The following is a 27,420-nucleotide window of genomic DNA, read 5'->3' as shown; positions in this document are numbered from 1 at the left end:
TCTCCTATACGTCTACCGAACTCGGCCAGCATCTTCCAAGCAGAAATACTGGGCATAGAAAAAGTCTGCGAAGTTTTATTAGAAAACCACGAGAATATAGATAAAGCAACTATATTACGGACGGCCAGGCGGCGCTCCTAGTTCACAACTGCAAGAAAGCACTAAGCTCAATTAAAGACAAGCTCCAACTAGACTTGACCTGGGTTTCCAGGGTCACAGGGACATTTTCAGTAATGAAAAAGCAGACGAGTTGGCAAAGGCAGGAGCTCTCCACAACGAATCCGAGGCGGAACTAATACCAAGCCCGCTAGGATCGATCAAAGGAGAGATCAATAGACAATTTCAACAAGTTGCAAATAACAGGTGGAAAAACATTACAAAATGCATCATAACAAAACAATTATGGCCAACATATGACAAGAAAAGAACCAACGGCTTATTAAATAAGTCAAGAAAAAGTATCTACAGAGTAACAGTTACCACAACAGGCCACTGGCCATTTGGGGAACATGCGTCCAAAATGGGATTGCCCTACAACGACATCTGGCGAGGCTGCGGAGTAGCAGGGAACAAGGAAACAATTTTCCACTTTCTCTGTGAATGCCCAGCTCTAGCACAGATCCGACACAAACACTTGGAATCCATCAAGCACCAAACCTTGAATGGATTTCTACTAAAAGCATATCAGACATAAGAAGTTTCATCGAAACCTCAAAATGGTTTGCGAGAGAAGGTGAAACGTCTCAGCAGATACAGATTCTACGAATAGTGTATCAAAATGGCACATCAAGTGCTAATTGAGCCCGATAGACAACAGGGCTGCACTCCTACCTACCTACCTATAAACTCAAGGGAATATTCTAATCTATAAATAAAAAAAACGATTTTTCTTTGTTTTTAAAGTTTAACTTCAAGAATATGTACATATATCTACAAAAATAATTTTAAAGCTTCTTGCGTTTTCTAAAAGCCGCCTTTTTTAAAACGATACCCACGATTTCTCAGTTTTTAATGGACTAGTTTATTTGAAATTTTTAAATCGTCGTCTTTATAGACTTGTCTATATCTTGAACTAATCATATTTCTAAAAACTATTTTTTTTATTTTTCTTAAGACTTAAAACTAAACACTGAGCAATTTTATTTGAAAAACGCTTTATATTAAAACAAATCTTCGAATAGTGTAATAACATGTAATTACTAATAAAATAATAAACAAAAATGCCAAAATTGAGAAAAAGAAATTTTGTTCAAGATTTATGAAATGCGAAAATAAAAAAAGGACCTGTTTGGAGTCGATCTTAATGATTACTGGTACTCAAAGTATTAGGTTATGAGAAATAAGAAGTAAGAATACAAAGTATTAAGTTTATGAAATAAAATTTCTCTGGAAGTCTGTTGTCAGAGAGTAAGTCAAATCTATTATCTTCAGATCATACTTCATCTGACTACTGCTTCTGAAATTCATATTTTCAGAAAATGTCTTACAATTTTGTAATGATGCACAAGGTTGGTTAGTTGAAAACTAACCATAGACCATTATTAGACTCATTGTGGTCCTGGGTGGTAACCAAATTAAGACTTATTCAGCAGCACAGTAGATCTGGTAGAAAAAACTGGTTTTTTTCCACACCAGCTGCTTAAGATCTATTAAGTTGGCACATTTTGGAGCCGTGTATTCCGTCTCATCTGTCTAAAGGCTGGGCGGGCATTCGCATAGGTAATGCTCTAGTGTCTTATCGTCTTCCATGCATACTCTGCTTTCAGCCGAATACACCTTTTAAATTTTCTGAAGATGGGATTTTAACGGCAGGTGTCTTGTGATAACCCCTATAATATTATTAAGTTCCTTTTTTCCTAGAAATATGAGTGCTTGGTCTATCCCAGAATCTTGGGAGCTCTATGCAGATTGAGTTATAAAATTATGCTGCAGATAGGGGTACCAAATCTCATTCATTTTGTGCATAATATTTACTACTGCAGTACTGAATTGGTTTGGTATTTAAACTCCTTGTGATACCATATATCTTTTGGAAAATTGTTAAACATTGACGCATATTTTTTGAGGGTTATACACTACGATATCTACGATATAAGGTTAAGTAGCATCCACAGTGCTGAAATCCAATGCATTTGATTATGATTACACCATTGTAGAGTATGAAAGTTTCCTGCATTGTAGTTCATAAGCTTGAACAGATACATAGAGAACATTTGGGTGGCTTGGTTGGTTGGTTATCTCGATTTTTGAACACCAAACTCAAGCCTCATCGCTATTGCAGCCCTCTGTTTAATTTTGTAATAGTGGTTGTCAGCCAAAATTTTTATGCTTTTGATTTGATCAAAGACCGATCCATGTTGGGAAGCCACATCTGATAATATTGGTCATAACTTAGGGGCTTGCCATTTATACCAATAAACATATTTTGGATCCATTCTGTTCAAAGAAATGGATTCTTCCCTTCTACAGTCTCCGTTGAAGGAGAATTCGATAAAACCAAAAACATTAAAAATTAATCTGGTTCAGAGTAAACTTTGAACGTTCTTCTTAGGGATGTAGGATAAAGTCTTTGTACTTTTTCTGTAGAAATAATTATGTTTTATTGATGTGGAGAGCTGAGATTTTATGATAAAATCTATAGGCTCATGGGTATCGAACGGCTCGTTGTGGTCCCTCCCGATTCTGACGGAGCTTTTGGTATTGCTCAACGTCAATTTACATTGCCGCATTAGTTTTGCGGGGATAGCAAGTTCAAACATAGCGGCAGTTCCTTTTCGTGCTGTCGAAAGTGGCTTTAAAATCGACGAAGAGGTAGTGTGGGTCAATCTTCCTTTCACGCGATTTTTTCAAGATTTGGCGTATGGTAAATATCTGGTTAGTTGTTGATATTCCAGGCCTAAAACGAAACTAATAAGATACTATCATGTTGTCGACGGAGGGCTTCAGTCTGCTACACAGTAGGTTTGATAACACCTTATATGCGATATGGTGGACGCTTATCTCACGGTAATTGGCGCAGATTTGGGGTCTCCTCTTTGTAAATTGGGCAGAACGCACCTTGGTTCTATTCCTCGGACATGCTTTCATCCGACCATATCTTGCAAACGAGCTGACGCATGTACCTTGCCAGTTCTTCGCTGTCGTATTTGAAAAGCTCGATATGTAATCCATCGGCCCTTGCCGCTTTGCTGTTCTTCAGACGGGTAATTGCTTTTCGAACCTGTTTCATAGTCGGGCAGTGGGACGTCTGCTCCATCCTCATCGAGTGGTTAATGTGGTTCAACATCTCTTGGTGTTATGCTCTGACTGTTATTCAGCAGGCCAGAGAAGTGTCTCCTGTGTGTTGCGGTCGATTGTATCGTTTCGAGGTTGTCAGTCTGTTTTTAATTTTAATTAGATATCGGGTTTGTCATCTCCAGATGTTGCACTGTCACTGCCACAGGCTGGAGAACTGTTCCCTCCATAATTTTAGTATGCTCTGAACTAGCCACTAGATCACCACTTTGGGTTCTACAAGAATATGCGTCGGTCTTGAAACCTTCCGTTAAGCGCTGCATCTTTTCGTATAATATTCGAGCATTATCCCTATCGGTTAGCTTCTCATTCTCACGTTTTTTGCCTTTTTCTGTTTTTGTCTACATATGCGCATCGCTTCCGGTGGGATAGCCACCTCGCCTTGTCTGCTTTCTGTCCACTGCAACATGACGCTCCTATCATACGAGCTGTTCTTTTGCATTTCCCGAAAGCCAATGATTTCGGTTCCAGCTTACGTAAGGTTTTTAATAGAAAAGGTTGTGCTTTATGAAACAGCTTAAGCATCAGATTGCCTTGGAAGATCAAAATTATTGTCAAAATATTATTCGCTCGATCTTCTCCTGACAAATATATCTAGAAAGGTGGAATTTTCAAGCTGATCGTTCCAGCTGTTTCACTGAGATTTTGTTCGCCGATTCCAAAGACGTTGTTTTGTGAAAACGCGTTTGAAGTTAGTTATGGAGGCCAATTACAAAAATTCTTACATATATGCATATATCTCAGAAACTATGTAATATATGTGCATACAAAACAATAGATTTTTTGAAATTCACATTGGGACATAAGTCCTTAAATACAAAAGAAAACGAATTTACATATTTGAGCGGGAAGAGTGTTTCAGATCACAAGCATACAATATTTAATTCCTGGATATAATTTCGTAGTAAAATGTATAAAAATTTAAGGAAAGTAAAGTTTTTTGAACTAAGAATACCTCCTTATTCCATAATGCTAAACTTTCATATCATTTGGACATTTCCAACTAGTTGAAAGTCAACATCATCGACTCCTTCCAACTATATACCCCTGTATATTGTTCTGCAAGGAGAGAAGAGCGCTTATGCATGCAGCATGCGGGGACTTTTCAAATCAATTCAATAAATTTCCATTTCTTAATTTGTTTTGCTGCATTTAACCAGCTCGAGTATCGCCTCCGCCTTATCACTTCCATTTGCCAATCGCTTTTGTGCCGATTGTGGTTGGCAACGCAGCTTTGTGGTTTTGCGGTTTATTTAACAAGTTGCCTTTGTATGCAGATCAGCATTTAATTTGTACGCTCCGCACCCGCCCACGCGCTGTGGTGACACGCACACACCAGCATTTGCAAATGAACGCACACACACACTGACGCTCTGACACACACATGGAAGCATGGAGGCGAAATAGCAATTCATGTTGCCAACGTTGGCTTACTTACTTCATTTACTGGCTGCAGCAGCTGCCGGCGTATTTGTTTGCCTTGGCAACGAACCAAATCAAAATTCGAAAGGTCGAAATCGACGTAGGATTACGGAAGGATGATAGAGCAGCAGCAGCTAAGCAATTAATTTGCAATTTTCTCACAATGCAAACAAGAGCAATCAGTTACAGTTGCCGACAGCTGTGTTCAAATGCAAATTATAGCTAACATTGTTGTTGCTTTTTTATAATTTATGCATGCTCAAACACACACACACCCACTAACTTATTGCAGTGACTTATTTGCTTGCCCTAATAATCGATGACTCGACCTGCTTGGCCTGCATAAGCTATTGAAGGCGTCTAGAATGCAAGATTTGAGCGAATTTGATTTGTGTTGCATATTTGCAGGCGTTTTGTCCCTTGCAAATGCTTGTTATCGCTCGAACTGCTTCACGGCTGGCTGCGTGGAGTCAATAGCCGTTACACAGCTCCCTGCTGCGCACGCTTTCTCGCTCTCTTCTCTCGCCCCCACGACTTATAATGAAAATGTAATTGTTATTTTTCATTCGTATTTCTTCAACATTTTCACAATTACTCTTTATTGTCTGCGCGCTGAAAGGAAAACGGGAAAATGGCACACAACTGCATTAAAGTGCATGGGAATAAGAATTGTGCGAGAAAAGTGTGCAAACAAAGCGCATAATAAAATACATTTACTCTTTTCGCAAAGAAATAAGTCAAATACACACTCTTCTGCACAGATACAAGCGCATTGTGCCAACTGCTGCCAGTTGGAGCCAGTGACAATCAGTGCAGCGTTGCGCCATGGCGTATGAGTTATGTGCATTCACAGTTTGATGGGCAGCGAAGTCAGTCAAGTCAGCCATTTCGCACAAAGCATTTAAAGTGAGTCATGCAAATAGGTAATGGGTCCGAACATTCGCATTATACCAGCTTTTAATGCTTTTTGTGCTGTGTGCCTTTGCTTGCAGTGAATTATGTCGAGTATGAGAAGTGAGCAGCGTTAACGAGAAGAATCACTCAAGAAGATATAACAGCTATGGCAAAGCCAGAAAGACGAAATTGAGTGCTGATCTAGACAAAAATTTTTAGGCCTATAGTAGAGAGCTGTGAGCTAACTTAGAACGTCTATATAAAGAGTAGATCCACAGAGACTACACGTCACTCACTAACCCTAAATATAGAAACAGCTCTAGAACATAAGGAATACTTTCTGGATGTCTTTCTTAACATAAATAAATCATTCAACAATCTCTCCAACAACGCAATCAGTAGGAGTCTGAAATAGTCCGGTCAGAGCCTGGCAGCTAAACTCGGATAAAAGCTCTACTGACCTGCAGGAGTATTAAGCCGTAATGGAACGAAGCCAGATTGCCCAGATTGGCGCAAACAGGAACTCCTCGGGTGTACTGTCACTACTGCTATAGTCACTTGTAGCCAACTACCCTTTTGAAAAAGCCCATGTAGACGAGTTAGTTATATTGTGACGGGACACAATAAATAACATAATGGCTAACAACGCTGAGAGGGTCATACAAGAATGGGCAATATCGGTCAACTTATAGGTAAATGCCGATAAGAGGGATGGGGTACTCTTTAAAAGGAGGTGCAAACTTCCGTCATGGAAGTTCAAGCCTAAAAGGGGTTTCATTAACAATTTAGAAACATACCAAGTACTTGAGCGTAATTTTGGATAGCAAACTTATGTGGATATTCAACGCAGAGGAGAGAGTGAAAAGGGCAAGTAGTGCCTAATACGCGTTTAAAAAGACATATGGTGTTACATAACGGTAGATACAGAAGCACGCTGTTTTTTTGCATAACGGAAGCATTAAGAATCACTCCAATGCATAAACTAGAAAGGTGTCTCAACCTACTACCAATTGACATTGCAATGGAAAGCTCTGCAGCACATTAAGCGGCAAGTTGGCGTTAGGACATAGCCCAATAAGCAGGGAGTTGGTCCATACAATAGACCACATACCCTAAAGTTTTATTTGAGAAAGACGGTTTGAAGTCTTTCCGCAGTGGAGCTTTCATCACCAACGACGGCCAATGGAGTGTCAGTAGAAATCTTTTTGGTGGAGCTGGATCTCAAGCGATTCTTTAAGGAAGGAACTGCAAAGAAGTAGACATAAGCTTCTATCCAACCTTAACCGAAACTCGTCTACTAGCTTCGCAGGTCAAAAGACTAGATCAACTATCAAAATTAGGTATCCTCTTACCTCAAATATTTAATAGTTTACGCGATAGAAAGTAGCCGAAGGCACAGATGTCGCCATGTTCTGTTTTTCAGTGCTAGGAAAGATATTGTCAGATTTCAATCATTTTTGAACGAAAATTATCATGTGAGACATAATCTGTCTATCGTATGCCTTGTTTCCATTTCTATCGCTTTTGATGCCTAACGAAGTAAAATAATCTATATCAACTCAAAATGGCGATATATACGAAATAGAGAAGTTGAAGTCCAGTTCCGCAAATCTTTTATACCAAAACAACTTGTTACTCTCCGCTATAAACTGGGTCTAACCAAAATAAAAGAGTCGAAAACACGTTGAGCTTCATTCTGGATACTGTAGCAGATTAATCTACTACTTATTCAGAATCGACCACGACATACCAAATATACATACAAGTATGTCCAGCATACAACGAGTCCCCGCATGACTCTCTTTGCATGCCCAGTTGGCCCTACACATCTGACACTCTTCTCCCTAGGGTCCAACTCCGTCGAAACCGCACGTTTCCTGGGCCAATTTCTATGGCAACTGATCTGACCTGAATCCTACCACCGGGGTTTGATAACCTTTACAACAACAACAACAGCCGAAAACATGGTTTTGTAAGCCGTACTATATGATTCTCATTCTTCCATGGTCCAGCCACTTAATTAGGTAAAATTGTTAGCAACACAGACATCTCAAAAACATTGATTTTTGGAAATTGAATATAATACAAATTTTCAGGGTATATTTATACTTGCTTCAAGAATACACTGTAAAATTTTTTGGAAAAAATAAAAAAAAAATGACTTATACGAGATATCCGACGGAGAAAAAAAGTGTCCTCAGCTGATAAGATATTCCTCCTACAAAAACAAAACTTTAGAAAATGGCGGCGTTCATAAAAAAATTTTAATTTCTCCCAAAATGTTGGTAATTTTTGGCCTGACAAAATTCGACTTCTGATCAGATCGAAAAAACCGATAGATCGTTGTATGTATAGTTATATACAGAAAAGGCATAACACTTCAGCAAATTCGAAAAGTGCTGTTTCGAGAAGAACGCCTTTAAAGAAAAACTGATGTAGCTGATTGAACTGGGAGACTACCCCTTAAATGCCTTAAACTCAAAAACTACATGAGATACGATTTGGAATTGTGGAAGTGTTTTTTAAAGGTACATACTATCGAAATATTAAAAACAGATTATTTCAAAATTTCGCTCTAGGTTTGCCCCTTAATAGTTATCCAAAAAGAGTAGACTATTGAAGGTTCGAAAACCTATGAGAAATATTCACCAACTGCTAGTTTACCCGTCTGGGGAATAATATTTTAATTATTGTAAATCACATCCGAGAAGAAATAGCATGATTAAATTTAGTTTTCCAAAACAAGGAAAAACATTTTCATCGGCTGCTCAGAAGTTAGAATATCCTTCACAGGTGTATTTCTTAGAGCGTAAAAGGTTATAAAATTGATTTTTATGGGTCAGTCTGTGTGAAAGCTATATGATAACAGATGTTAGGATGGAGGTTGTAGCAATGTCTTGAACAATAATCGTTTCCAAATTTTATAAAGATGTCTTGTCAAATAAAAAGTTTTTCAGTTACTTGATTTCGATCGACTATTTTGTTCGAGAGTCATATTGTATAGTGAACCAGTCACGGCGGTTTCTATAAATGAGCAGCTTTTTGAGAAAAAAAGACCTGTGCGGATCGATTTTTCAAAAGCAGAGATACTAGTTCGCATTTACATTCGTTCAGACACTCTGATCATTATACATATACTTTATAGGGTCTCCCACTTCTCTTTCTTTGCGTTACAATAATCGTGGAAAACTTAATACACACTGTTCAGGGCTTCAAAATACCAAATAACCTAACGAATCAGTGAAACGAGGCTTATCAACATTCGAGTATTCCACGATATTCCGAAAACTCCGTTTCGAAACTTGAAATCAGAAAATCTGGAGAATATCGGGACATCTAATTATGTTCAGTTAGAACTAAACTGAAATGAACACGGTTCTAACTGAAATCTTTGTACAGTTTGTTAAAGATTTTTCTGTTCTTATGTTAAATCTTAACTAAAGCCTTAGAAAATATTTTTATTTTGGCTCAAAGTATTTATTTTATTCACGTTTTATGAACAAATTCTTCTCATGTATTTTCTACATTAGCTTTACTACTAAACTCACATTCTAAGTAGTTTCTTTCTTGATTTAGCCTTTTTATCTACACTACTAATATCTTTGTTCTTTGTTATGTTCTAAATGCTTTCTCCTAACCTCCAGTTGATGCTCATTTGCAACATAATATCATTGTTGGGAGGGATAAAAACTGGAAATTTACACAAATGCATGTGCGAATGTATTTGTGGCGTAGGGAACAGTAGGCAACAATTTTATTTACCTAGATATAGTTAAAAGAGAGTTTTTATTATGCTGGACCCATTGACTATACGTAAACATATGTACATACACTTATACCTTCATGATGCTATCTACGGACACATAAGACAACCGAAAACCCCACACACACTTTCACAATGCTCATTTTACGCTTCTTTCGCTTTGTCCTTTATACTGCATAGAGCGCAGGACAATGAAAGAAATTAATTTTAGGAAATGCGCACTCACACACACGACTCAACTTCTCGCTTCCTCGCTTTGTCGCCACCCTACACCTCTACTACAACCAACCATTTGTGCTGTTTGAGGCAGGTTTCAACTCTATAGCGCCCGGTTTCCAGTTTTAAGCCGGCGCTCAAGTCACGCGGTGTAAGGGCGGGGTTTAGTATGTCATGCTAATGGCTGGGATTTCTTTAACAATAGTCACAGTCGACATGTTTGCCTTTGTTGCTGAGATTCGTTTAATGGATTTTAGAATTGTTTTACTCGTAATGCATTTCTAGTTGCTGCAAACGTGCGCGGGAGTGTAATGCTTATGAGCGATAACAGTTTAGCGTGCAACATGTATACATTAGGGCGGTTAAATTCACAAAAAGATATTCAGTTTTTTCAAGGAACCTCAAGCGCTGCTGTACCGTAAATATAAAATATTATTTGTATACAATTTTGAAGTTAACGTTGATGTTGCTGGGGCTTCTTATAACAACTTTTTAAGGCATAACTTCTAGTTGGGCTCACATCCTTAATAGTTGGGGTAGTCTTGACGTACATAGATAAAAACAATGCGTTGGTTTGCAAGTATTATGTGGTTCCAATTGGTCAGGTGGAGGAGATACCTTTTGCACCTTGGTCGGGTTCGAGGCTGACCTAAAAACTTGGCCGTGCTGTGGGTTCGGCAACCGCCCGCATTAGGACCCCATTGTGATCTGAATTTTCAATTCTAACTGCCTTTAGGCTTAAACCGCAGCTACCACGAATCTCCTTAAAGCGCTAAATGTAATGAGCAGATTGGAGCAAACCCCAAGGACTAGGATATAAGCCTCCGGTTAGACCTTGTAGCTTTTGCTACTACCAAATGGGCACCCATCAAACTCAAGGACTGGTGACATTTGTTGCTTGAACTTCAAATGTCGTTTCATTAGAAGGAATCGATAATATCAGTTTAAACTGAGTGTTATTGTACTATTTCCGACAGGAATATACTAAAATTTCGAGATAAGCCAAATAACAGATATAGTACATATTGGATTTTAGTCGGCTTTAACGATAGGCATACCTATCGTACATAACTTCATCTGCCTTGGAACCAGTATTAATAACAATATCAGTCTTAAAGTTCAACGCAGAATCACTCTTACCAACAGGTGCTAGGTTGGAGAGAGTAGACAAAGTTGTAAAGTTCTTTCTTGACGAACAAAGACAAAATTCTACAAGTCCCTCATTATTCCCATTGTGCTATATGTTGCGGAGGCATAGACAATGGCAACATATGATAAGTCGGCGTTAGAAGTGTACGAGAGAAAGGTTTTGCGGAAGATTTATAGTCCTTTACGTATTAGGAATGACCCGCTGTGAGTTGTACGAAACATGTGGCTACTTTGACTTGAGTTTGAGCTCAGCAAATCAAGAGACAAGTGCTGCGCTGGCTTGTTCATGTTGTCTGGATAGAAAAAAACACTCCAGCTTTGAAGGTTTTCGATTCAATACTCGCCGATAGAAGCAGAGGATGAGAAAGACTTCCACTCCCTTGAATAAATTAGGAGGAGAAGAACCTGGCTGCACTTGGTATCTCGAATTACCACTAAACGAAAAGAAGAAACCACTGGATTGGATATAATTAAAAGTATTTTTGGACTTGTTTGGTGAAATTGGCATGGAATCTTTTGCTATGAGCTCCTCCTCTGCGGCCAAACTCTTAAATCGGGCCGGACAATTGTACCACCTGACCGTTAGTCCAGTGTGACCAGAACAAGGAGTTGTGTTCCATCAGGATAACGACATGCCACACACATCGTTAGAGATTCGCCAAAAGCTCTGGAAACTTGATTAGGAAATCCTTATACATTCATATTATATTCGGAATCTGAAACCAATTCACCTGTTCCTATCAATAGCGGATGATTTTGCTGTTGAAAATTTCGCCTCAAGGGAAGATTGCTAAAATCGATTGTCCTATTTTTTTTGCAGGTAAGACTTTCGACGAAAGTGACATTGCGATATTAACTTCGAAACGTAAACCATAAATCGAAGCACACAGAGAATATTTGTCCCAAAGCGGATTATTATATCCGTGGTAAATAAAAATAATTGATAGCAGAATCTAAATTAAATATAGAATTAAACTAAAATTTTGATACATAAACAGTAAAACAAAAAAATGGAACACTGGCAGTAACATCTTCCACTTTGAGTCCAACTACATTACTATAGGAAATAATACACATTCTTATAGATGCCGCATAGAACGCATCGAAGACGCACTTGCTGTTCCCATGGCTGTTGTGGACCAGATTATCGAAGAAGACCCTGAGACAATCCGTCATGACGCACAAAAATTTGAGCTGTGTCCATTCACTTCATGCAAAATTTTGCGGAAGGATCTAAAACAAGTTATCTTTATAATTGAGCTTAATTCTTGGCCTTTACATGTCTTCTTGAAAACCACATGTCAAAAAAATTGTCCTTTAGATTATTATTTTTTTGAGACACAGTAAATTGACCTTCAGTTACAGTGATTTCCTTAAGTGCTCACTATTTTTCCTAATTACAGTAGTCTGGTCTGGGGGAATATGCCTGAGATTACTTTCACTTTACATAATATTCTTTTATTTTGAAATTATTTACACATATTCACCATCATGACTATCATTTATATCATAACTGCTTGCTTTTTATACTCTCGCAACAATGTTGCTAAGGAGAGTATTATAGTTTTGTTCAAATAACGGTTGTTTGTAAGTCCTAAAACCAAAAGAGGATGATCAGGGTGACGAGTAGAGTTGAAATCCGGATGTCTGTCTGTCCGTCCGTCCGTCTGTCCGTCCGTCTGTCCGTCCGTCCGTCTGTCCGTCCGTCCGTCTGTCCGTCCGTCTGTCCGTCCGTCTGTTCGTCCGTCCGTCCGTGGAAGCTGTAACTTGAGTAAAAATTGAGATATCATGATGAAACTTGGTACACGTATTCCTTGGCTCCATAAGAAGGTTAAGTTCGAAGATGGGCAAAATCGGCCAACTGCCACGCCCACAAAATGGCGGAAACCGAAAACCTATAAAGTGTCATAACTAAGCCATAAACAAAGATATTTAAGTGAAATTTGGCACAAGGGATCGCATTAGGGAGGGGCATATTTGGACGTAATTTTTTTGGAAAAGTGGGCGTGGCCCCGCCCCCTACTAAGTTTTTTGTACATATCTCAGAAACTACTATAGCTATGTCAACCAAACTCTACAGAGTCATTTCCTTCAGTTATTTCCATATACAGTTAAAAATGGAAGAAATCGAATAATAACCACGCCCACCTCCCATACAAAGGTTATGTTGAAAATCACTAAAAGTGCGTTAACGGACTAACAAAAAACGTCAGAAACACTAAATTTTACGGAAGGAATTGCAGAAGGAAGCTGCACCCAGGCTTTTTTTAAAAATTGAAAATGGGCGTGGCCTCGCCCACTTATGGACCAAAAACCATATCTCAGGAACTATCAGACCGATTTCAACGAAATTCGGTATATAATATTTTCTTAACACCCGGATGACATGTACGAAATATGGGTGAAATCGGTTCACAACCACGCCTTCTTCCAATATAACGCTATTTTGAATTCCATCTGATGCCTTCTCCATATAATACGAGTATAAACATTAGGAACCAACGATGATAGCGGAATAAAACTTTACAAAAATACGGTATTTGAAAAATATGTAAATGACGGATAATGAAATCTCGATTATCACTTTATCATGCGAGAGTATAAAATTTTCGGTGACACCCGAACTTAGCCCTTCCTTACTTGTTGTTTATGTTTTAATATTTTAATTCTCTGCTTATAAAAGATTACTTAGTTCTTTGTTAAGATTACACTTGCACTTTCAGCAATTTCAACTGATTTTTGTCTTTTATAACTTGTAGTGTTTGCTTTTGCTTTGTTTATAATCACTTACTAATGCAACATATGCTTTTACACCTGTGTACATAACAGCACGCTTTCATGCATAATTTTTATTTCGAAAAACTTGAGATTTATTCTCTAAGCAATTTTTCCATATCCAGTGATCAAGAGGGTCAAACATTTGCATTTTCATTCAGATTTAATGCAGCAAACATTGTGTTTAATTATTGTTTTAAGTGTTTATCTTTTTAATAAATGAGTCTTGACTAAGAGCTTTCATTTTCTTCTTTTTTAGACTATCTGCATATGAATATGTGTGAGAAGTGCTTCAATGTGTGTGGAAAGAAAACAATTGTTTCGGTAAAGTGGAAATAATATTTATATTTTTATACTTTTTCTTAAACTAAGTGAGATATAATCCAATACAATAAAGTGAATTTTTGGTTTTTGAAAAAAGGGAATTATTGATTTGTCCACATTATTGTTGACGTCTTCAAAATGGTTCCCACTCGATACTATGCACTTATGCCACGCTTCTTCTAATCTTTGAAACACTTCATATCCGCAAACCCATGTTTCGTCGCCAATTATAATACGTTTCAGTAATTCTGCATCGTGCTTAACTTATTTAGCAATTCCTGAGCAACTTCCATTTGCCGCATTTTTTTTATTAGAAATTCAGTAATTTTGCAACAAATGTTGCTGCCATGTGTTTCATACTCAAAATTTTAGAAAAAATTTCAAAGCGTGAACCAAACGATGGTTATAAATACCATCAGCAATTTATCTTATTGTGATTCGGCGATCATTCACAACCGTTGCTTTCCACATTTTCTTCTGTTGTTGATGTGCTGGGGCATCTGGAGCTCTCGTCATCTTCAACGTCTTTTCGGCCATCTTGGTAACATTTAAACCACTCGTAAATCCCTGTCTTACTCATAACAGACTCACCTCTTTCTTAATATTTTCCACACTTTGTTTCATGTTTTACGCAATATTCATACAAACACTTCTAATCTTCGTGGCTGCTAAGGACACAGTAAGCAATGAATTCTGCTAAGCATTTTATCGTAACTCATGAATATCAACATAATAAAAACATGAAAAACCGTTAACTTCGGCTGCACCGAAGCTAATATACCTTTCACAGGTGCATTTCTTTTAGTAATTATGTGTTCAGTTTGTATGGAAGCTATATGCTATAGTAATCCGATCTGAACAATTTTTTCGGAGATTACATTGTTGCTTTAGAAAATAATCTGTACCAAATTTCGTGAATATATCTTGTCAAATGCAAAAGTTTTCCATACAAGAACTTGATTCCGATCGTTCAGTTTATATGGCAGCTATATGTTACAGTGGTCCGATATCGGCCGTTCCGACAAAAGAGCAGCTTCTTGAAGAGAAAATGATATCTTAAAAAGGATATCTTAAAAACTGAGGGACTAGTTCGTATATATACAGACAGACCGACAGACGGACAGATGGACAGACAGACAAACAGACGGACATGGCTAAATCGACTCAGCTCAACATACCGATCATTTATATATAAACTTTAGAGGACCTCCGACGCTTCCTTCTGGGTGTTACAAACTTCTTGACAAACTTAATATACCCTGTTCAGGGTATAAAAATTGACAATTAGACTCGCCAAACCAACGAAATTTCAAAGTATCCGTTGTGTTTTGAACACACCTGCTATATGGTGGCGAATCGAACACGCAACTGGCGTAAGTCCAGAATATACGACTTTAAAAAGGCTATATGTGACCCCGCACATAGAAACCCGGCTAGTGTGTCAAAATGTCGATAATCGGTTTTCAACGAGAATATACGTAGAACTATAGGGTGTAACCCGAGAGCTTGTTCGTTCGTCTCGGAAACGATTCAGAATGAGTGAAAATGAGTGTGAACAAATGTTTTAGAAATCCGGCAAGTGTGTCAAATACCCTCAACGCCTCTCGTGAAAAATCCTGTTTTATGCTAAATGTGACCACTTTGCTTGTGGATAAGTGTGATGACCATTTTCGCGAATTTCCTAGAAAAAGTCAACAAATTCGGAGAGTCCATCAATTATATATTACCAGAAACATTTGATTGAACAGAAGATAATTATTGAAGAGATTTATGGAAATTAGACAAACACATAGTTTTAAGTATTTGTGAATACTATCTTCAATTTTCAAAACTATCTCACCACAATATGAATTATACTCTCAATACACATCTTTACTTTTTCACTAAATCATTTTTGATTGAGAAGGATACATATTAAAAACCCGTTATATTATATAGTTAACGAAAAAAAAACACTGCATGCAATCGTAGATTGTTTAAAAATTCATAAGTTCTAAACCTACAAGAGCCCACTAAGCACTTAAATAATTTGCATTATTGTAGCGTCAAATAGTAGACATTTCAAATACCTTGCAGGAAAATAATATGAACAAGTAAGAAAAGACTAGTGAACTTGCAAAGATGCCGGGAAATTCTTTCAGATGCTGGCAAAACTTTATGTTAAATATCGACTTTAGTATTGACCCGAATTTATCTAGATACACTGTTATGAGTAAAACACGCTTTGTAATTTTCGTCGAGATAACTCAAATGTTGGCCAATATATGCAGTATAAAGTCACCCGGAAGTTCTCAAATCTTTATGTTAGGTACATGTGGGAAATATTTACCCGATTCAATTTTTGATCTACAGAGATATTATTATCAGGAAAAGATTATTTCTAATTTCAATTTTATATCATATACATTGACCGATATTTTCGATCAAAAGTCAACTATAGGTACATAGGCCCACATATTCGGTACCAATGGGCTTGAACATTTTTGGTTGGACTTGGACAATTTTAGGTCAAAAGGTGGCATACTTTAAGGGAATTATTATCGCAAAGCTTTATTCCGTTTCATCAATTACTTCTTAATTTGTGTACTGGAAAGTGAAAGAGTCAAATGGAAGATGGTGAAAATGTTTAAGCTTATGTGTTTAGTAGAAACCTTGTAGTTTAGTAAAATAAATAAGTTTTCACACCGGCTGCGATAGGGCTCCCCATCTCTATATACGAGAGAATTTAGGAGAAGATGCAAGTGAAAATGTTTAAGGAGGGGTTGGGAAAAATGTTTAAGTTAAGTAGAAACCTTGTAGTTTAGTAAAACAAATAATTTATAGCTCGAACTCTCCCGACACTATAACAAAAACACTAATTTCTAAAAATTTAAATACATTTTTTAGTTTTTTTGATGATTCATTGTTTTCCCGGGGAAAAAAAAAAACAAAATAATACATTAACTAAATTAATCTTTACATTATTTATATTAAATACATACCATGATGTCAAGAATCCATGAAAAATATTTTCCACAATTCACTTCACGCAACACAAAAAACCACTTGCAATTTCGAGAACTATAGAGAGTATCGTGAATAAGGACGTGCGTACTGAACGAAGTCTAGGTTCCTACTATTTGTGTGGCAATATAGCGGGCTGCAGGTCAATAATTTAATCGGTTTATTGTAGTACGGTTACTAAGGTACTAAAAAAATCAATTTTGAGTAGCATCGCTGGAGTTTGTAATTCTCACTTTTGTTTGGTTTTTGAAGGAAAATGCTCCTATGTGCACTGCTCCATATCATCAACTCGTCGTTGTTTTAGTCAAAAATGAGCTCCCAAGGCATCAATTTTGCACAGATCTTTCTCATTCCAAAATTTTCGTGAATGGTATAATATACACGTTCAGTTAATATCTTTAGAGTACCTGTTTCACTTTACGATCATCCAACATTATATTGTGGACTTTTTTTGATGTTTTCGTCGATACCAACCTTTTTCGGGCGCCTACTGCGTTCATTGTTTTCGTTGCTCATTTCACCACATTTAAACTTAGCATACCAATCCTTGATGGTTGATTTTCCTGGAACAGTTTCCGGGAACTCGTCATTTTGCCAAGTTTTTGTTTCAACTGTATTTTTCTCCTTCAAAAAGAAATATTTTATCAACATGAGAAATTCCGTTTTATCCATTTTTTCAAAATAGCAAAAGTTGCTTTACTCAAAATGATATAACTCAGATGCTAATGGCTCGACAGCTTTCAATATACACGCGCCGCTTGAAGGTTAGTACTAACTAAAATCATATCGATCTAATTTTAAGAGCGCCATCTATGTATCAGTGGACTTTTCATTTGATCTGTTATGAACTTTCATTTGTAGCAGCCAGAAGTAGGCGCGGTTGGTGGAGCAAAGTATTGGCTAGTTATGCCTATAGTTTAGTGTATCTAAATTGATTAATTATGGTCTAGTTTGAAGTTAAAATCTACTAATTTTTAACTAAAGATGCTGAGTTATTCTTTTATTGATAACATAGACATACCTTTATGCTTTATAAAAGGTATTATTATCATTTCTTAACTAATTTAATTAATATGAAGGTTAATTAGTCCTCAACGGACTAGTTCCGTCACAATTAGTTTCGAACTAGTTACCATGAGACTCATAGCAATTTCCAACTAAATTGTAAGTCATTTATTAAAATTTCAAACTCATATTTAACTGAATTTGTACTTACTGATAATTTCCGCAAATTCAATTTACCCCACCGGGTGCTCAAATAAGCATCAATCACATTAACACCCAGCGCAGCTTGCTGTGGTGGCGCTTCTCCACATCACCAGACGTTTGTACACCCGCAGTACCGTTACGCTTACGCCTATGTTATTAAAGCTAGTTGCTTTAATGAAAAACTAACCAAATTAGATGGGAATAATTAATGGACTTGTCAACAGGACAGTAGCATGGCGCCCTCAACATTAGCATTCCAGCAGACACACATATGTATGTAGGTATGGATGTGTGTGTGTGTGTGTGAGTACATTTATAGCCATATACATATAACTCATTGCTTGAATGGCGAAGAGCAGCTGCAGCCGCTGCATAATGGCAACGACAAGTGCTGCAATGGCGACATCAGTGGCATCATTAAGTATGTATGCGGCGCTGAGATATTTGCAACATATTCAGGCGTAAATGTGCCACTTGCTCAGGCTCACATGTCAACCAAATTTGCACTTGTGGAAGCGCAGGTGCATATAAATGCATTTGTAAGTCTGTATGTATGTACTCAGGTTTGTTTATACTTCTGCGTTTAGCTGGGCGAGCCTCACTGTATCAACTGTCGCAATACATACACACATTTGTGAAAGTAACCCTTTACTATGTACTTGTACATATATGCATGTATGTAACAGATATATGCACCCTAGTATTGTGCGGCGTTTGCTCTGCGCAAATATTGGCTTGGCCGCTACCACTCGTTGGTTGACTACTGACCCGGTCGGCTGCATAGCTGATTGTGTGCGGCAAGTTAGCCCTAATTATAACTGCAGGTCAGAAATGTACCACCACAGACACACGTTTTTGTTGTTAAAAATGTAAGCTATGGTAACTCTGCTAAAATCAACTATTCATCAAGTCAGGCGTGTTGCAATTGAAACCGAACAAAAAACGTTTTTCTCAACACTCGCCTGCAGCAGAGAGATTATATTACACTGTAGATGTGGAAATGTGAGTGCCTAATCCACACTACTATCCTCTGTGTATATTTTTTTTTACATATACATACATACAAATTTCTACTGATATATCTAAAAGTTTCAAGACCCTCAAGCTCCGAAGACACTGATGATACTTCGCATTTCTACAAAATCCAGCACAGGCGCCTAATTTCCAATCCTGCCGGTTTGGTGAGATATCTAAAGATATGCGCTTCGAAGTGTTTAAGTCCTGACCTCCCAAACGCTTGACAGTCAAGAAGGAAGTGTTGAGTTGTGTCCACATCATCTTCTTCCACACAGCTTCTGCCGATGGCGTTTGGTAGGACTCCCCCAGCCTTACTGCTTGGACGCTAATAGGACAATGGCCCGTTAAAACAATTAGGGTAAGGCTAGCCTTACTGAGGGTAAACAGATCATTAGATCTCATGCGATCGATCTTGGGGCAGAAGACTTCTGCGACAGCGCATGTATCGGTGGTTAAGGGTTAGATGTGTAGGGTTAACCTAACCTTAATCACAATGGACCGACCCCGTCGAAACGCACGTTTTCTGCGCCTTCCGTGGGATGACCTCGATAGCAACTTATCTGAACCTTACCATCATAACGGGGACTAGACAACAACAGCATGGTACAACAACAGCATGGTAGTCCAGCGCTGGCCAGGCTTCCGCGTAGCCCAGCTATCTGGTAGTAAAACACAAAAGGATACGGGGGCACCGGCCCGCCTTCATTATACCGATATCGGTTCTAGGGTGCCTTTTCTTGCTGGCTCATCAGTTTGACAATTTCCTGCTATTTCGCTGTGGCCTGGCAGCCATACCAGTCTTATCACAAAAATGCTATTGATAGCGAGGTTAGGCACTCCTTGATCAATCTCGAACGCACTGTTAATGAGCTCATGGCTAGTATCGCCGTGTACGTACTCTGAGTCCTGTAATGACGATATGGGTTGCGATATTAGCAGAATGCTGCAACCCCCAGACCAGGGTTCTACCAAAATCCTATGGAGCTAATCCTACTCATAATCCAGTTTCAAAGCAAAATTGCAGTTCGATATATCAAAAACTGAGGGATTGGTTACGGTATATTCAACTTTTTTTACTAATATTTTATATATAATTTTTTTCACAATAAAATATTTAAAAATAATTCAAATTTATTTCGAAACTCTAAACCCTGCATTTAAAGCTTTCGAATGTTAGAGCTCAATTTAAATCGTCCCGTCGCTAATATTCCACTCTAAAATCTGCCTACCAAATTCATTTAGCTTGATCTCAACCGCAGTCACTGACGTCCTTTTATATCTTTCTCTTATTCCTTCTTGTTATAACTAGTGAAATCATTCAAAAGTTGTAATGAACACCCCCTGGAGATACGTGCGAATACCAGGCGGTGAGTTTATTTCTGCTGAGTGATTACCTTTGTGGCAATCCCGTAATGCAACGCTGTGGTTGAGGGAGGTGGGCAAAAAAGTTTCTCATTTCTCATATTTATTTCAAATGTAGTAATCGGTTTGCGGCAAATGGGAAAGTTTTTCAATTCCCTCTAGTACACAATGTTTTTCAATGAAGCCAGCGAAAATTTGAATGTAGTCACAGCTGGTTTTGAAAAATACGTACACGTCTAGTAGGTGTATAGGGTTTGTAATGGAAGATAAATGTTGGGTTTTTCTATAATTTTGAGAAGGAAGGCATTATAGCATTTAACTAACAATTATCAAAGTAACCACATTCTGCCATAGAGCTGTTAATAGAGATGTTTTGGGAATCAATATATTTTAATGGGAAATTGGAAAACGGTGTTCTTTGAAGAAAGTAGTGGAGTGACGATTGAGGGAAACTTTAAGACATATATTATTTAACTGACTAATATTTTTAAGAACTTCATATGTGTGGTCAGCTGAAGGTTAAAAAAGTAGAAGAAAAATATATTACAATATTAGATTTTCCACATCTCTGTTCCGATTTCTCGGTTAAGTGTTTGCTGATCATAACTCTCTAAATTTTATTAAAATTTATATCGTCCATTTTCACATTGGGACATAGCGTATGAGACGAATGCCACGTACTTAATTTTGTCGAAATCAGTCAATCGGGTCCAGAGATATGGGATTTCACCAAAAGGTGGGCGGTGACATGCCCATCGTCTAATTTTTCCACTGGTAAAACCTTTTCATACCATCTCGGAGGTAAGTGATGTCTCTGGCGTGTTTAGGTATAGATTTATTGCTCTTTTAGTAGTTTTTAACTGTGCCGTTACATGGCGAGTAAGCGCGGGTTATCTTACGATTTCTTCCATTTTCGCACTGTCGGTAGGAGCTTGTATAATACTTGCGCTAGGTTAATTTGGGTGTAACTTAGATGGTTTATAAGATATGAGCATTAAACTTATTAGAGGGCGGCGCCGCGCCCAGTTTTTCAAACTGTTTTGCCCACAGGTGCCCCTGGCTACTGCAGTGAATCATCCTTGAAGGGAACCTTGTCGAATAAAAACCGATGAGGATAAAGAGTGATAATGGCCGATCTTGAAAATACAAGCTTTTATTAACATAAAGTAGTATTGTTTTAGTATTCAACTTTTCGATACCATTTTGGTGGTACGATTTGTCCTTCGCTTTGAAATAGGCCCGGTTTCGAAGACAATTTCTGCCCAGGGAGCATTTTTTTGAGGTCTTATAACAGGAAACAGTCGGTGGGGACCAGATCAGGAGAATGCGATGGATGTGGAAGCAATTAGAAGCCAAATTCCTCGATTTGTGCATCATTTTCACTGACTTTGAGAAACGGTGTATTGGCTTGGTGAAACAACACTTTCTTTTTCTTCAAATTCAGCCCTTTTTCGTTGATTTCGTCCTTGAAACGGTGCAATAACGCTATATAATAGTTGCTGTTGATGGTTTCATGATAGTCATATAAATTATTCTATGTGCATTCCAAAATACGGACGCCATATAAGTTTAGTTGATACCTTTGAAGGGCCTGCTATCTCAACCAAGTTCACTTTACAGTCATGCAAAATTATTTTGTGTGACTTTTTAGATATTGAGAGCGTTCACCGTCTTCGGTGTCTCATTTCAGCACGTCTAAACTTAGCATACTAATCCTGGATGGTTGATTTTTCTGGGGTAGTGCCCGTAAACTTGTCATCAAGCCAAGTTGACTTCCGTACCGATTCTAACTCAATCACCTTGATACTTGTTTTGAAGAAGACTCAGAAAATGCCTTTTTAGTAAATGGTGTGTGCTTCAGATATTAACTACGTAAGTTATCTTTTATATTTTTGGATTTGACAACCCTAGTGTTCCGATCTGGAAACTCGCAAAATTATCGTAAAGTTTGACATTTTTGATATTATACATACTCAAAATGTTTCGACATATGGGCGCAATTTGTATTGTTTACAGTAACTTAAAATATTCATCTCGGCCAACAAATGAAATTAGATCAGAAACATTTTCGAATGAATATTTTTCAAAACTTTTGACTTTTTAGCTCAGCAACAGTGTATCGATGAAATTAATTTAATTATTGGCGTTGAAGCTCCATAAAGGGCTTGTCATTATTGATTGTATGGGTGAACACAATCGAGGTCGTAGCACTCCAAAGCGAATTTTGGGAAGGTCGTCCAAAACCAGTTGTTGTTCCGGAAACTATTGATGCTGTGTGCACTGCCAGATCGTCATGTGACCTATCGCGAGATAGAGATAGCATTAGTGGGACCAGCATACATTCAACATTACAAGGACATTTGACCACACCACACGGCGTATTTTAGAGATACCTCAATCTGGGTAAAAGAGTGTCGATAATTGTTTCAAACGCATACAAAAGTGTATAGATCTTAAAGGGGAATATTTTGAAAAATAATAATTTTGAGGATTGAAATCATCCCCGAAATATAAGAGACAACCTACGTATAATAAAATTAACGACCTGTATTTAATGCGCATTGGCTGTCGCTATAAATATTAGGTTGTCAAAAAAGTCTTGCGGTATTTTCGATAGTTGGCGCTGAAGGCGCGTAGTTCTAGTTTTATTCGTCGCATCGGTTCATGCTATACCTTTTTGGAAAGCTCATTTCACGCGCTAACACGTGTTTGATTGATTGTCGTTTCTTTTAAGTCATTCGTGAGTTATAGCGTCGCAAACATGGAGCGAAATAAAGAGAAAATACGGCATATTTTACAGTACTAAATAAAGGCAAAAATGCGAATAAAATTTGTGCAGTTTATGGACCCGATACAGTTTCTAACCAACAACGATGGTTTCAATTTTCCGTAAAGGTCGAACGCCACGCTCCGGAAGGCCGTTCGAAAATTGCGATAAAATCGCTGAATTGGTCGAAAGAGACCATAGGCAGACGTAGCATCGGTCAAGAGCTGGGCATGAGTCATCAAAAATTCATTTCAATTTCAAAAAAAAAAAAAAAACAATAAAAATACCGCAACACTTTTTTGACAACCCATTATTTTAAGCAACCGGTTTTGGAAAGTTGTTGTTAACTATCGTGGCCAGGTCGGAGTAGCTATTGCCTTACGTTTTCCAAACCAAAAATCCCCCAGCGTTCCGAGAGTGAAAGCATAATATCCGTATCGAACAAACCGTTCGTGAGATAGAGCCAGGCAAGTGTTAGAAGCATGGACTACAGTTAAATGCCGTTCCGAAGATTTACTGCCTTTTAAGTTTATTTTTTCGAAAAAAAATCTATACTGTGCTCATTACATAATTTCTACTGATTTTCTTCAAATTATAATTGAAATCGTTATAAGGACCACCCAGTATGTAGCGCAAGATATTTTTATTGCTCTGCTCATCGAAATCTATTTTAAAATTTATAGTAACCACTTAACGCTTGTAATAGTATATATGCGACTACATTAAAGACTACAAGTGATGACAATGAAAGGAGAGATAGGGAACTGATAATAGTTTTAGTTAGGAATTGATGTCAGACCTTGAGTTACGTCAACGAGGAATATTTACGAAGAAACTTTTGTACTATAATACTAAGCATGTATTATTAATGTACATACATATGTATGTATATACAGTGAGGGCGCACAGACCCCTGCCACATACATACCAACTTAGGTATGTACATATTTCAATGGTCCACTGAGTTCCAAATCGCGAAACTTTTACGAATTGAGATAACTGAACCAAAAACAAATAGAGATATATGTACACATGTAGACTGGAGTAAATTATAGCGAGCAAAACCGTTATAACTCATTTGTGTAAGTTGGGTTAAATTGCGGTCGAACAACTTTAGACTATAGTCTGCGTGTGGTTTTCGGTATGACGCGTTTTGACTTATTAGCTGCAAATATAAACGTTAAGCTAACGAATTCGCTGCGAAAAGTTCAACCAATCCCCCACACACCCCTGCGCGAAGGCACTGACTCAGAGGAAAACTGAAAAGTTCACCACTGTGCGTCGCTGAAGTTGGTCTACCTCAGAGCGACCGAACTGGTAACACTATTATTAAAATCAGCAACATTTTGGAAAAGTTCAAACCCACAATTTGTGTAGCGAATTATGTTGCAGTCTTGTCGTTCGCCAGTCCGTCAACGCAGTGAGGCGCAATGTCGTCAGGCTATGTATTTATTATGAACATGTGGAACGGCGCAGAGTACTCGGCGTCTGATGAATGTTGAATAATGAATTTTGTAATCAAGGTATCTCATCAGTTTACAGACACGCGACATCAGAACGCGAAGCTCATTTTGTCATCAGTTGTCGGCCAAATTTCTGCTTTTCTTTCTGCGGCCTGAATAACAAGTTTATTCCGCAATCTTTACGGCGTTATGAAGAAACTTAACAGCTAGGAGTATCGGCGATCATGTATTATTGATGACTCAATAAGTTCTTATTTAAACTCTTAATAAATTTGTTAAATTCACTTGCTGTAAATGAGATGTAATGGTGCATAGTCATGCTTCTGGGTAAGCAGTTACTGTCGTAGGGCTATACTTAATTCCTAAAATTGAGTCCTTGCCCTGCACCCTGGAAACGTGTGTAAACCTTGTGTAAGATGCGGTAGCCAACTCGTATGAATAAATATCCGGTTTAAGGGTACTAACGGCAGGATATTCTCACTATGATGAGCTCTAAAATACGAGATCAACATATTTAGATTTTTATACCATTCGTAATCGCATTTTAATAGCTGATAATATTGCCAAAAGTGCCATCTAAAACGGCTGACAGCCGGAGCTGAGAGAGATGGAATGCCATAAAGCCATACAGGATCGCCGAGATCATTTACAAGGGAATGGAAGGAAAATACTCATGCGTTTTACTGACACGGTCTCGAAAAGACTGCAGAGCGGTTGTTGTCCTAGTCACAAGTCACAATTTACTGGCATCACATGCGAGTAGTACGGGCATTATTAGCGATGACATGTGTAAAAATAGCATGGAAATAGGAATAAACGAGCCCCTGAAACACCTCTTCTGCTTCTATCCAGCCTATCTAGAACTCGTTTATCTTTGACCTTCACAGATATCAGGGTCTCTTGTCTTGGCAAAAAGTGCTAATAAAAAAGTTTAGTCTAATATACATATGTACATATGTATATATTTCATCATTAAAAATGGGTCAGTTTTTCGAAGTCGAGTTATTCTACAAGGAGGGTTCCAAAGTAAACAGGACTTTAAAGAAAAACAGAACAAATGGCTTTTTCGGCAAAATCAATTTATTTTATTCAAAATAGTCTCCTTCTGCTTCAATACAGCTTTTTGCAAAGGAAGAAGTCGCACGATGCCACAACAGGTGAACACGGGGAGTGGTTAATGGTTAAAATGCGATTTTTGGTCAAATTATCGGTCACAAGCGTCGATCCGACGATTCTAAGCAATTTTTGATCGTCAGTCAATTTGTGCGGAACAAACCGTGCACACACCTTTCGTAAGCCCAAATGTTCGGTTAAAATGCGATAAATCGATGTTTTGGAGATGTTCAATTCCATTTCCATAAATTTCAATGATGATTTCGGCTGATTTCTCATAAATTCACGCACGGTCCGATGAATCTTCCGTTGATCATGGAGTTTGATTGGCCCACATGTTGATCGTCATTTATGTCCTCACGACCACTTTGAAAACGTTGAAACCATTCGTGCACTCTGCTACGAGATAGGCAATCTTCATCATAAACTTGTTTCATCAATTGAAACGTTTCCGTAAAAGTTTCACCAATTCTAAAACAAAATTCAATGTTGGTTCTTTGTTCGAAGCTCATTTTCGCACCGGTAACACAAGCACACTGACACTTAAAACGCAATAACTTCACTTCCAATAAATGAAATGTCATGAAACTGTCACTGGACAATCGATAAAGATAGCAGATTCTAACACATCAGTCGACATATTGATGGCGCCACCTTATAATAATGTTTTTTTTTTATTTGTCAATAGAGACAAGGGTTTTTATGAGAATAGCATTATGAAAATATATTTGAAATTTCAACAAGTCATTGAATGAAATGGTGCCTATTTTACATAAATTGGATAATTCTGACTATGCCTAGTACAACCTTCACTTAAAAGCAGCGTAATATACATATATATTTGTCTGTAGGTTTTGCGCTACACATTATTGTTAATATCTTATAAATTTGTAAAAAGAATCGTTCAGTTTGTATGTCAGATACAAATATGTTATGGTGGCCTGTTAAGCAGACTGTTCGGGAGAAAAGAAGTTGTGCAAAATTTCACATCGATTTCTCAAAAACTGAGGTAATAATTTACGTAGGTACAGACAGACGGCAGACGACGACGAACAGACAACGTCCAGTGTGTTTAACGTGGGTGCCTGCTGACAGGAGCCTTACACCACGACACTCAAAAGCACAGCGGATCAAAGCAATACGTTGATCAGCGCTCTGAAAATACCAGACGTTTTCAGTACCAATTGGGCGTGCGAAATGAACACACTAACTACCTTGGTAGGGTTTGAGGGCCATCTAAAACCTCTGCCTTACTTTGGGTCCGGCACGCGGTCGCAATGCAGGTCCACATTCAATTGGCAAAGTGTGACACAACCACCACGAAACTGCCCGAGGGGCCAATCCGCATGAACAGGTTGGAGCGAACTCCAAGGCCTCCTGTTCTCCATGGTACCAGAACTAAATCTCAAGTCCGACCTCTTCGCCGAACCAACTACCAGTTGAGCTTTCATACTACTCTGGACTGGTGACCAGGGTTTGGACCGCATTCGCACATTACACGCACACACCAAAAACACAATAAGCTAATAAGCTTCTTTAATGGCGGCCACTCTAAGTATTAATATTTAATATATCTTTTCTGTCGAATGAAGTTAGCATTATTTACTATTTTTTCTAATATTTTCCACAATAAATTAAGTGAATTCATA

At 38.0% G+C, this 27,420-nt stretch overlaps 1 long non-coding RNA gene across 1 annotated transcript in view; it reads left to right on the top strand.

The window, feature by feature from the left end:
• LOC126759802 (uncharacterized) overlaps positions 1–27,420 on the top strand; it is a 94,720-nt gene that overhangs the window by 43,610 nt on the left and 23,690 nt on the right. The window contains exon 2 of the long non-coding RNA XR_007667081.1: positions 13,773–13,837. This is a non-coding gene — a long non-coding RNA (uncharacterized LOC126759802). The remainder of the gene's footprint in view (positions 1–13,772; positions 13,838–27,420) is intronic.

This window comes from Bactrocera neohumeralis, chromosome 5 (genome assembly GCF_024586455.1).
Source record: "Bactrocera neohumeralis isolate Rockhampton chromosome 5, APGP_CSIRO_Bneo_wtdbg2-racon-allhic-juicebox.fasta_v2, whole genome shotgun sequence".
Taxonomy (NCBI): domain Eukaryota; kingdom Metazoa; phylum Arthropoda; class Insecta; order Diptera; family Tephritidae; genus Bactrocera; species Bactrocera neohumeralis.
The sequence above is the reverse complement of the archived record's forward strand: the minus strand, read 5'-3'. Positions and strand labels throughout refer to the sequence as shown.